Source organism: Bison bison, unplaced genomic scaffold (genome assembly GCF_000754665.1).
Source record: "Bison bison bison isolate TAMUID 2011002044 unplaced genomic scaffold, Bison_UMD1.0 scf7180017864533, whole genome shotgun sequence".
Classification (NCBI taxonomy): Eukaryota; Metazoa; Chordata; class Mammalia; order Artiodactyla; family Bovidae; genus Bison; species Bison bison.
In genome coordinates this window covers 280,831-293,046 of record NW_011495082.1, presented here as the reverse complement: position 1 = coordinate 293,046, position 12,216 = coordinate 280,831, and positions in this window count along the sequence as shown.

Below are 12,216 nucleotides of genomic sequence, written 5' to 3'. Positions count from 1 at the left end.
TTTGTTAGCCATCTGTATATCTTCTTTGGAGAAATGTCTATTTAGTTCTTTGGCCCAATTTTTGATTGGGTCATTTATTTTTCTGGAATTGAGCTGCAGGAGTTGCTTGTATATTTTTGAGACTAGTTGTTTGTCAGTTGCTTCATTTGCTGTTATTTTCTCCCATTCTGAAGGCTGTCTTTTCACCTTGCTTATAGTTTCTTTTGTTGTGCAGAAGCTCTTAATTTTAATTAGATCCCATTTGTTTATTTTTGCTTTTATTTCCAATATTCTGGGAGGTGGGTCATAGAGGATCCTGCTGTGATGTATGTCAGACAGTGTTTTGCCTATGTTCTCCTCTAGGAGTTTTATAGTTTCTGGTCTTACATTTAGATCTTTAATCCATTTTGAGTTTATTTTTGTGTATGGTGTTAGAAAATTTTCCAGTTTCATTCTTTTACAAGTGGTTGACCAGTTTTCCCAGCACCACTTGTTAAAGAGATTGTCTTTTCTCCATTGTATATTCTTGCCTCCTTTGTCAAAGATAAGGTGTCCATAGGTGCATGGGTTTATCTCTGGGCTTTCTATTTTGTTCCATTGATCTATATTTCTGTCTTTGTGCCAGTACCATACTGTCTTGATGACTGTGGCTTTGTAGTAGAGCCTGAAGTCAGGCAGGTTGATTCCTCCAGTTCCATTCTTCTTTCTCAAGATTGCTTTGGCTATTCGAGGTTTTTTGTATTTCTATACAAATTGCGAAATTATTTTTTCTAGCTCTGTGAAAAATACCGTTGGTAGCTTGATGGGGATTGCATTGACTCTATAGATTGCTTTGGGTAGTATACTCATTTTCACTATATTGATTCTTCTGATCCATGAACATGGTATATTTCTCCATCTATTAGTGTTCTCTTTGATTTCTTTCACCAGTGTTTTGTAGTTTGCTATATATAGGTCTTTAGTTTCTTTAGGTAGATATATTCCTAAGTATTTTATTCTTTTCGTTGCAGTGGTGAATGGAATTGTTTCCTTAATTTCTCTTCCTATTTTCTCATTATTAGTGTATAGGAATGGGATTTCTGCATGTTGATTTTATATCCTGCAACTTTACTATTTTTTACCAGTAATTTTCTGGTGGAGTCTTTAGGGGTTTCCTTGTAGAGGATCATGTCATCTGCAAACAGTGAGAATTTTACCTCTTCTTTTCCAATTTGGATTCCTTTTATTTCTTTTTCTGCTCTGATTGCTGTGGCCAAAACTTCCAAAACTATGTTGAATAGTAATGGTGAAAGTGGGCACCCTTGTCTTGTTCCTGACTTTAGGGGAAATGCTTTCAATATTTCACCACTGAGGATAGTGTTTGCTGTGGGTTTGTCATATATAGCTTTTATTATGTTGAGGTATGTTCCTTCTATTCCTGCTTTCTGGAGAGTTTTTATCATAAATGGATGTTGAATTTTGTCAAAGGCTTTCTCTGCATCTATTGAGATAATCATATGGCTTTTATTTTTCAATTTGTTGATGTGGTGTATTACATTGATTAATTTGTGTATATTGATGAATCCTTGCATCCCTGGGATAAAGCCCACTTGGTCATGGTGTATAATCTTTTTAATGTGCTGTTGGATTCTGATTGCTAGAATTTTGTTAAAGATTTTTGCATCTATGTTCATCAGTGATATTGGCCTGTAGTTTTCTTTTTTTGTGGCATCTTTGTCAGGTTTTGGTATTAGGGTGATGGTGGCCTCATTTGTTTTTAATTTCCATTTTCTCATGAGCATCTAAAATGCAATAAAATTAATTATTTGTAAAATGAAATAAAAGGCATACAATATACAAATATTTTTATCATTAGAGTCAACAGACCTTATTACTCTGTCAAATTGCTATAACATTTTATAAAAGCTGACTAATGTTTTCTCTATTTACCTTTATATAACACCAGGTTATAGAAGTGTGGAAAGATTGATAGGAAAACTAAAGCCTCAGTTGCCATTATGAATTTGCTTTTCTATAATATCAGGAACAGGGAAAAGATGTCCATCCTCATCTCTTCTATTGAACATTGTGCTGAATATTCTTCCAAATAGGACAATAATGCAATAAAAAAGAAAGAAAATAATCCATGTTAGGAAGAAAGAATTAAGACTGTCTATTTGTCGATGATATAAACTTATAGATAGAAAATCTTAGGAATCCAATAAATCCTCTTGCAATTAATAAGTGAGTTTAGTAAGCTTTCACAGACCTTTGCTCTCAAGTTGCAAGAGACCAAACATACCCTGGGGTCAGGGTTTAAGTAACAGCCGCTCACCCTTGCTCCAGCCCCATTAGGACCCCCACCACAAGACAAAGCTCAGGATGCTGGCTAAGCTAGGAACATACCCCCCTCACCCCCACCCCCATATTCTCCCAGCAGCCCTCACCAGCTCCACCAGTCAAACCAGTGATTTTCTCAACCTTGCCTCACAGTGACTCTGCAGTACCAAGCGGCGTCCACCAAGAATCAGGTTGGAGGAAAGGGAACCCAAGCAGTAGAGTATGATAATGGAGTCTTGTTCATTCACATCTTGAATTTTTTTCCCTAATGGATTTTCTTTTGGGGGGGAGTGAGTAAACAGACTCCTCATCAAGGGTTCAGACATCAATTTTTCTGACTTTTTTAATCATCATCATTTTTTTTTAATTAAAAGATGCCTGTATGCCTTTTTTTGGTCCAATTGTAAATAAATATGTCATTGTCCTGTTTAAAAAAAAAAGAAAAAAAGTAAGCTTTCAGAATATAAGATCAATATGTAAAATAAATTGTATTTCTCTACACTTGAGGGATTTCCTAGTGGCTCAGATGGTAAAGAGTGTGCCTGCAATGCAGAGGCCCAGGTTCAATCCCAGGGTTGGGAAGATCCCCTGGAGAAGGAAATGGCTACACACTCCAGTATTCTTGGCTGGAAAATTCCATGGCTGGAGGAGCCTGGTGGGCTACAGTCCATGGAGCTGCAAAGAGCTGGAGATGACTGAGTGACTTCACTTTTACTTTCACTTTTCATTTTCACACTTGAATTGGAAAAATATGAAAGTGGAATTGAAAAAGACAATTCCATTTGTAATAGAGTCAGCAACAATAAAAATAGGAAATAAAATACTTGGGAATAAATCAATAGGAAAAAATGTAAAAGTTAGATTCTAAAAACTACAAGTAAATAGGGAGACAATCAATTATCACTAGTTAGAAATTTTAAATTTGTCCAGATGCAATAACCCAAATTTGATCTCCAGATTCAGTATAATATTTACCAAAATCAAAGTTGGCAGTTTTTATAGAAATTGAAAATGTGATCCTAAAATTCATATGGAAATTCAAGGGACTCAAAATAGCTAAAATGATTTGAAAGATAAGAACAAATTACGAGTATCACACATCCTGATTTCAAAATTAACTACAAAGTCACAGTAACTAAGACACTGTGGTGATAACATACATTATTTGATTTTCAGAGAGGGTGCCAAAACCATTAAAACAGAAAGAATGGGCTTTTAAACAAATATGACCAGAATGACTGGATTTATGCATTCAGATAATAGAATTATAGCACCACCTTACATACTATACAGATATTTATCTTCAAAATAGATCAAAGACATAAATGTAAGAAAAAAACTAGAAAATGCTTAATAAAAAACATAAGTAGATGCTTTCTGACCTTGGATTATGTGAGCATGCATTTCATTTCAGTCATGTCCTACTCTATGACCCTATGAATGGTAGCCCACCAGGCTCCTCTGTCCATGGGATTCTCCAAGCAAGAATATTGAAGTGCGCTGCCATGCCCTCCTTCTGGGGATCTTCCCAACCCATATATTGAACCCTTGTCTCTTAAATCTCCTGCATTAGCAAGTGAGTTCTTTACCACTAGTGCCACCTGGGAAACCCAAATGGCTCTTAGCATTTAAATGAAAATTAAAGTCATATATGTGGGATGTTATACAGTGATCATAGCAAAAGTTAAAATATGGGAATGTAAAATGTTGAGAAAAGGGGTTTGAAATGTGGGTAAGGTGGTCAGGAAAAGAAATGCCCCTCTGAGAAGAAGTTTCATGGAAAATACTCATGTTTACATTTCTGTGTGTATTTAGGGATTCTGTGTTTATAAATATTGCTGGCCATTTACTCTAAGTGACCATGTTAAAAGTGAATAAATCTAAGATAAGTAAAACTGCTCTAATTTCTCTTTTCCCTGTCTTTCTCTCTTTTTTTCCTGGGCCTCTTCCTTCTCTTTTTTCCTGGGCCTCTTCCTCTCCCTCTGTCTATCAACAAGCCACATTAAGTCTATTAAAATGTCACTCTGTGTATGTGGAACCACCTTCCTGTCAACTAAGAATTGCTAAAAATTCACAGTAGCCTTAGAGCAGGGATTCACATGACTTCTTAATAATCCATTGGATGGGAATTTCAAAGTTAAATATATATATATATATTTTTTTTTTTTTAGCCTCACAATTCTAATTCTTACCTATTTGTTTGTTCCACATTGTATTATGGCTTGCTCTGACATTTTCTTACTGTTACAGGATCTGAAATAGTTTACCCTGTCCCGCCCTCCCTGAGCACTTTACAAGCAAGGATAAAAGTTTCATAAGCAGACAGTCTTGTTGTACATGACACCTGTTTATTTTCAGAGGCATGGATGGTTCATTCTCCATGAAACAGAATAAAATATATATGTATGGTATGTCATCATATACTTCACGGTGAATTAATCACTCCTGCTGCTGCTGCTGCTAAGTCGCTTCAGTCATGTCTGACTCTGTGCGACTCCATAGATGGAAGCCCACCAGGTTCCCCCGTCCCTGGGATTCTCCAGGCAAGAACACTAGAGTGGGTTGCCATTTCCTTCTCCAATGCATGAAAGTGAAAAGTGCAAGTGAAGTTGCTCAGTCATGTCCAACTCTTAGCAACCTCATAGACTGCAGCCTACCAGGCTCCTCCATCCATGGGATTTTCCAGGCAAGAGTACTGGAGTGGGGTGCCATTGCCTTCTCCGAATCACTCCTAGAAATGCACTATTATTATACATTTCTTCCCATTAAGAATTTATAATCTAAAACAATACTTTAAGCCAGAAAGGAAAATTGATCTCAATTCATTTTCTGAAGGATGCATACTATATATCCAAGGAATCTTCACAACCCAGGGATCGAACCCAGGTCTTATGCCTTACTGGTGGATTCACCACCATCTGAGCCACTAGGGAAGCCCTACATAAAATATAGTGACCCAAAATATACCAAACTGTCAACACTCACTCAGTTTATAAGAAGCTCAGATTCATGTGTAACTAGCCGGCAGTTGTCTGGGAGGTCAGATTCATTATTATGTGGATTGTAAATTAGTGTTGTACTTGATGAAATAAACTCTAATTTCTATGAAAGTAAATGTGGTGTGCTGAAAATGATCCTTCCCAAGTCCTAATCCCTAAAATATTAGCTTATATGAGGCGGGGAAAGACTTTGCAGGTATATTTTGTTAGGACCTTGACATGTGGAGACTCATCTGGATTGACCAGATGTGATCCAATAGTAAGTGTCCTTGTAATAGGCACCCAGAAGGATATTTGGTAAAGTAATGTCTCTGCTTTTTAATATGCTGTCTAGGTTGTTCATAGCATTTCTTCCAAAGAGCAAATATCTTTTAATTTCATGGCTGCAGTCACCATCTGCAGTGATTCTGGAGCTCCCCAAAATAAAGTCTCTCACTATTTCCATTGTTTCCCCATCTATTTTTGCCATGAAATGATGGGACCAGATGCCATCATCTTAGTTTGCTGAATGTTGAGTTTTAAGCCAACTTTTTCACTCTTCTCTTTCACTTTCATCAAGAGACTCTTTAATTCTTCTTCACTTTCTGCCATAAGGGTATTGTCCTCTGCGAATCTGAGGTTATTGATATTTCTCCCGGCAATCTTGATTCCAGCTTGTATTTCATTCAGCCTAGCATTTTGCATGATGTACTCTGCATATAAGTTAAATAAGCAGGGTGGCAATACACAAGCAGAGGTCCATCTAGTCAAACCTATATTTTTTCCAATAGTCATTTATAGATGTGAGAGTTGGAATATAAGGAAAGCTGAGTGCTGAAGAATTGATGCTTTTGAACTGTGGTGTTGGAGAAGATTCTTGAGAGTCCCTTAGACTTCACGGAGATCCAACCAGTCCATCCTAAAGGAGATCAGTCCTAATATTCATTGGAAGGACTGATGCTGAAGCTGAAACTCCAATACTTTGGCTACCTGATGCAAAGAACCGACTCATTGGAAAAGACCCTAACTGGGAAAGATTGAAGGCGGGAGGAGAAAGGGGCCCCAGAGGATGAAATAGTTGGATGGCATCACCGATGCAGCGGATATGAGTTTGAGTAAACTCTGGGAATTGGTGATTGACAGGGAGGGCTGTTGTGCTGCAGTCCATGGGGTGACAAAGAGTCAGTCATGACTGAGCAGCTGAACTGAACTGAGAGGGATATTTGAGTTAGAAAAGACAGCCATGTGACAACAGAGGCAGAGACTGGACTGAAAAAGAGTGCCTACACTTGCCTGAAGCTGGAAGGGTCAAGGAAGGATTCTCCCCAGAGCTTCTGAAGGAACAATCCTGCTGGCACTTTGATTTTTGCCTCCTAAGATTCATTTTTGACTGTGGTCTCCAGAATCATAAAGAAGCAAATGTCTGTTACTTTAAGCCACTGGCTTTTGGTGGTTTGTTACAGCAGTAATAGGAACCAGATACAGAGGATATATACTAAGCATCAAAGTTGAAATAAATATTTTAAATTAAGAGCACTGATGGGATAATAAATTGACTTTGCCCCCCTTTGGATTAAGGGTTCAGTACACAAATAATTTTATAAACTGCATTTTCATGTTTGTAAAATTAATGGGATAATTTGTAAGTGAAAACAACGTACTTTGGTGCTCTGCCTTAAATGATACATGTGTATTAATAATGTTATAAAATATTAATTTTTAATTCATTTTTTCTAGTGAGGCCCACGAGGAGAATCCAGTTTATGCAGAAGTCTAGTTTTAAGTCATATCTTGAATTTCAAAATATGATTTAAATGTGCTGGAGTTAATATAGAAAAATACAAATAAATCATTGTTTATTAGTTAAAAAAAAAAAAAATCCCTACAGAGTAGCTCAGTAGGTAAGGAGTCTTCCTGCAGTGCAGGAGACCCAGGTTTGATCCCTGGGTTGGGAAGATCCCCTGGAGAAGAAAATGGCAATCCACTGAAGAATTCTTGCCTAGAAAATCCCATGGACAGAGGAGCCTGGGGGCTAAAATACATGGGGTCACAAAAGTCACACACGATGTAGCAACTAAACTACCACCATTAGTAAAATGTATTTTAATTTTAATCAACCTAAAAATGGATCAGCATTTTTTTTTTCTTCTTAAGATATTATACTGTGAAAATACTGTGTTTTGTAATTAACATCACACTATTTTAGACCTGGAAATATCCCTAGAGGTCATTTTTTAAAGCTTTTCATTTTATAAATAAAACAAACTGCAACCTGGAGAAAAAGTGTAAGCTTTATATATTTTATTAATTTGTTGTTCAGTCACTTAGTTGTGTCTGATTCTTTGTGACCCCATGAATTTCAGCATGTCAGTCTTCCTGTCCTTCACTATCTCTCAGATTTTGCTTAAACTCATGTCCGTTTAGTCGGTGATGTTATCTAACCTTCTCATCCTCTGCCACCCTCCTCTTCTCTTGCCCTCAATCTTTCCCAGCATTAGGGTCTTTCCCAATGAGTTGACTCTTTACATCAGGTGGCCAAATTACTGAAACTTCAGCATCAATCCTTCCAGTGAATATTCAGGGTTGCTTTCCTTTAGGATTGCCCAAGAAAAGGAAATCTACCACTGTTTCCATTTTTCCCTGATCTGTTTGCCATGATGTGATGGGGACACATTGCATGATTTTAGTTTTTTGTATGTTGAGTTTTAAGCCAACTTTTTCACACTCCTTTTTCACCTTCATCAAGAAACTCTTTAGTTTCTCTTTGCTTTCTACCATTAGGATGGCATCATCTGTATATCTGAGGTTGTTGCTATTTCTCCTGGCAGTCTTGATCCCAGCTTGTGATTCATCCAGCCTGATATTTTGCATGAGGTACTCTGGATAGAAGCTAAACAAGCAGGGTGACAATATGCAGCCTTGATGTATTCCTTTCCCAGTTTGGAACCAGTCTGTTGTTTTATGTCTCGTTTTAACTGTTGCTTCTTGACCTGCATACAGATTTTTCAGGAGACAGGTAAGGTGTAGGTGTTCTGATATTCCCATATCTTTGAGAATTTCCCACTGTTTATTGTGATCCACACAGTCAGAGGCTTTAGTGAAGTCAGTGAAGGAGAAGTAGATGTTTTTCTGGACTTCTCTTGCTTTTCCTATGATCCAACGAATGTTGGCAATTTGATCCCTGGTTCTTCTGCCTTTTATAAATTCAGTTTGTACTTCTGTCTTATTTCATGTTTTGTTAAAGCCAAACTTGAAGGATTTTGGCCATTACCTTCCTAGCATGTGAAACGACCACAGTTGTATTGCCATTTGAACATTCTTTGATGTTACCTTTCTTTGGGATTGGAATGAAAACTGACCTTTTCCAGTCCAGTGGCCATTGCTTACTTTTCCAGATTTTATTAGCATATTGAGTGAAGCACTTTAACGGCATCATCTTTTAGGATTTTATATAGCTCAACTGGAATTCCACCACCTCCACTGCTACTTGCACCATACTGCTATACAAAGAAAGGTGCTGGCCATTGGCAGAGACAAAGAGTCTTACGTGGACTATTTAAAAAGGAAGATGGCTTGGTAATAGCAACAGAGTCATTTAGACAATAGGAAAAATCCCAGATATCAGTAATTTTTTTTTTCCTCTCCTGTACCAAGAGAAGTTAATTCAGCATCAGTTTTTCTAGGACTAAAAGTCTCTCACCTGTCTTTTTAATTCCCATTTCTTCCAGACATCTTCTGTATCTCACCTTGCCACAAGTATTACTCTATCTTTATTTTCTTGACTTTGGTATTCATTCTCCAAATCTATGGTATAAACCTGTTCAGGTGACAGATGCCTGAGAAACACTGTGCATTTTACAGATCAGCACAATGCATTTATTTATTGTCATTTTAATATAATCTTTCAAACTTAAAACCATATTATCTAGAGAAAATTTGATTATATATGTAGGCAATTAAAATTTAAAAGAAGTCTTTTATATTACTTAGATACAAACATTTGTTTATGGAAATTCTTGGAATTTTCTTGTTTTAAATTGCCAGACCTTTTTGCAAACAAGTGATAACTTGTGTCAAATACTCCAAAGGCATCTAAGAAAAAAAATTAAAATTAGTATCATTGTTAATTAGAACCATAATTTGCTTAGCCTCTTGATGAAAGTGAAAGAGGAGAGTGAAAAAGTTGGCTTAAAGCTCAACATCTGGAAAACAAAGATCATGTCATCCGGTCCCATCACTTCATGGGAAATAGATGGGGAAACAGTGGAAACAGTGGCAGATTTTATTTTGGGGCTCCAAAATCACTGCAGATGGTGACTGCAGCCATGAAATTAAAAGACACTTACTCCTTGGAAGGAAAGTTATGACCAACCTAGATAACATATTCAAAAGCAGAGACATTACTTTGTCGACAAAGGTCTGTCTAGTCAAGGCTATGGTTTTTCCAGTGGTCATGTATGGATGTGAGAGTTGGACTATAAAGAAAGCTGAACAGAGAAGACTTGATGCTTTTGAACTGTGGTGTTGGAGAAGACTCTTGAGAGTCCCTTGGACTGCAAAGAGATCCAACCAGTCCATCCTAAAGGAGAACAGTCTTGAGTGTTCATTGGTAAGATTGATGTTGAAGCTGAAACTCCAATACTCTGGCCACCTGATGCAAAGAGCCGACTCATTGGAAAAGACCCTGATGCTGGGAAAGATTGAAGGCAGGAGAGAGAAGAAGGGGATGGTAGAAGATGAGATGGTTTGTTGGCGTCACTGACTCAATGGACATGAGTTTGGGTAAACTCTGGGAGTTGGTGATGGACAGGGAAGCCTGATGTGCACAGTCCATGGGGTTACAAAGAGTCAGATGTGATTGAGTGACTGAACTGAATTCAACTGAAAATTTTGATATTAACCCTAATTTCAATTTTAACTATTGGAATATGTTTCCCCTTGTAGGATATACCTGTTGCATTGGAGGGAAACCAGCTAATCACGAACCTGAAAAAGCAGAAACACACAGGTACAACTCTTCTTACTCTTTGATTGCTTAATTTTATAAATTGCTATTTTATCTTTATTTCCATTCCTGCTCAGTAACATGAAAGATAAATCATTTTTGTTGCTGCTGTTTCTTTACCCTTTCTCAGAGTCTCAAAATCTGGTTTTGAATTTGTCTACTAAAAATACTCTCAAGGTAGCAAATAATACCATAACAAATTCAATGACCATCTTATTCAGCATTATACTCAAATTCTTTGTAACATTTTGTGTTGTTGGATGCAAACTCTTAAGTCTCCTCATATTTCACATTCTTTTCAGTCCTCAGGTCCTGCTGTTTCTATTCCATGTTGGATAAATTTCTTCTTTTAGAATCCCAAGACCTAAAATTAGCTTCTTTACTGACTTGCAGCCTCCACTTTGTTCTCACAGCATATTAAAAATCTAAAGACAGTCTCTTTAACAAGTGGTGCTGGAAAAACTGGTCAACTACAAAGAATGAAACTAGAACGCTTTCTAATACCATACACAAAATAAACTCAAAATGGATTAAAGACCTAAATATAAGACCAGAAACTTTAAAACTCTTAGAGGAAAACAGGCAGAACACTCTCTGACATAAATCACAGCAAGATCCTCTATGAACCACCTCCCAGAGTAATGGAAATAAAAACAAAAATAAACAAGTGGGACCGAATTAAACTTAAAAGGTTTTGCACAATGATGGAAACTCTAAGCAAGGTGAAAAGACAACCCTCAAAATGGGATAAAATAATAGCAAAAGAAAAAACTGACAGAATTAATCTCCAAAATATACAAGCAGCTCATGCAGCTTAATACCAGATATAAAGGAACAACCCAATCAAAAGTGGGCAAAAGACCTAACAGACATTTCTCCAATGAGACATATAGATGGCTAATAAACACATGAAAAGATGCTCAACTTTGCCCCTTATTAGAGAATTGCATATCAAACTCACAATGAGCTATTATCTCACACTGGTCAGAATGGCCATCATCAAAAATTCTACAAACAGTAAATGCTGGAGAGGATGTGGAAAAAAGGGAAATGTCTTACACTGTTGGTGGGAATGCAAACTGGTATAGCCACTATGGAGAGTAGTGTGGAGATTCCTTAAAAAAACACTTGGAATAGAACTGCCATAGGATGCAGCAATCCCACTGCTGGGCATACATACTGAGGAAACCAGAATTGAAAGATACACATGTACCCCAACATTCTTTGCAGCACTATTGCAATAGCTAGGACTTGGAAGCAAGCTAGATGTCCATCAGCAGATGATTGGTAAGGAACTCATGGTATATATACACAATAGATTACTTAGCTATAAAATGGAATGCATTTGAATCAGTTCTAATGAGGTGGATGAACCTGGAGCCTATTATACAGAGTGAAGTAAGTCAGAAAGAGAAGGACAAATACTGTATGCTGCTGCTGCTGCTGCTGTCGCTTCAGTCGTGTCCGACTCTGTGCAACTCCATAGACGGCAATCCACCAGGCTCCCCCAACCCTGGTGATATATATGGAATTTAGAAAGATGGTACCAATCATCCTACATGTAAGACAGCAAAGGAAACACTGATGTAAAGAACAGACTTTTGGACTCAGCGGGAGAAGGCGAAGGTGGGATGATTTGAGAGAACATCATTGAAATATGTATATTCAGTTCAGTTCAGTTCAGTTCAGTCACTCAGTCGTGTCTGACTCTTCGCGACCTCATGAATTGCAGCACGCCAGGCCTCCCTGTCCATCACCAACTCCCGGAGTTCACTCAGACTCACGTCCATCGAGTCAGTGATGCCATTCAGCCATCTCATCCTCTGTCGTCCCCTTCTCCTCCTGCCCCCAATCCCTCCCAGCATCAGAGTCTTTTCCAATGAGTCAACTCTTCGCATAAGGTGGCCAAAGTACTGGAGTTTCAGCTTCAGCATC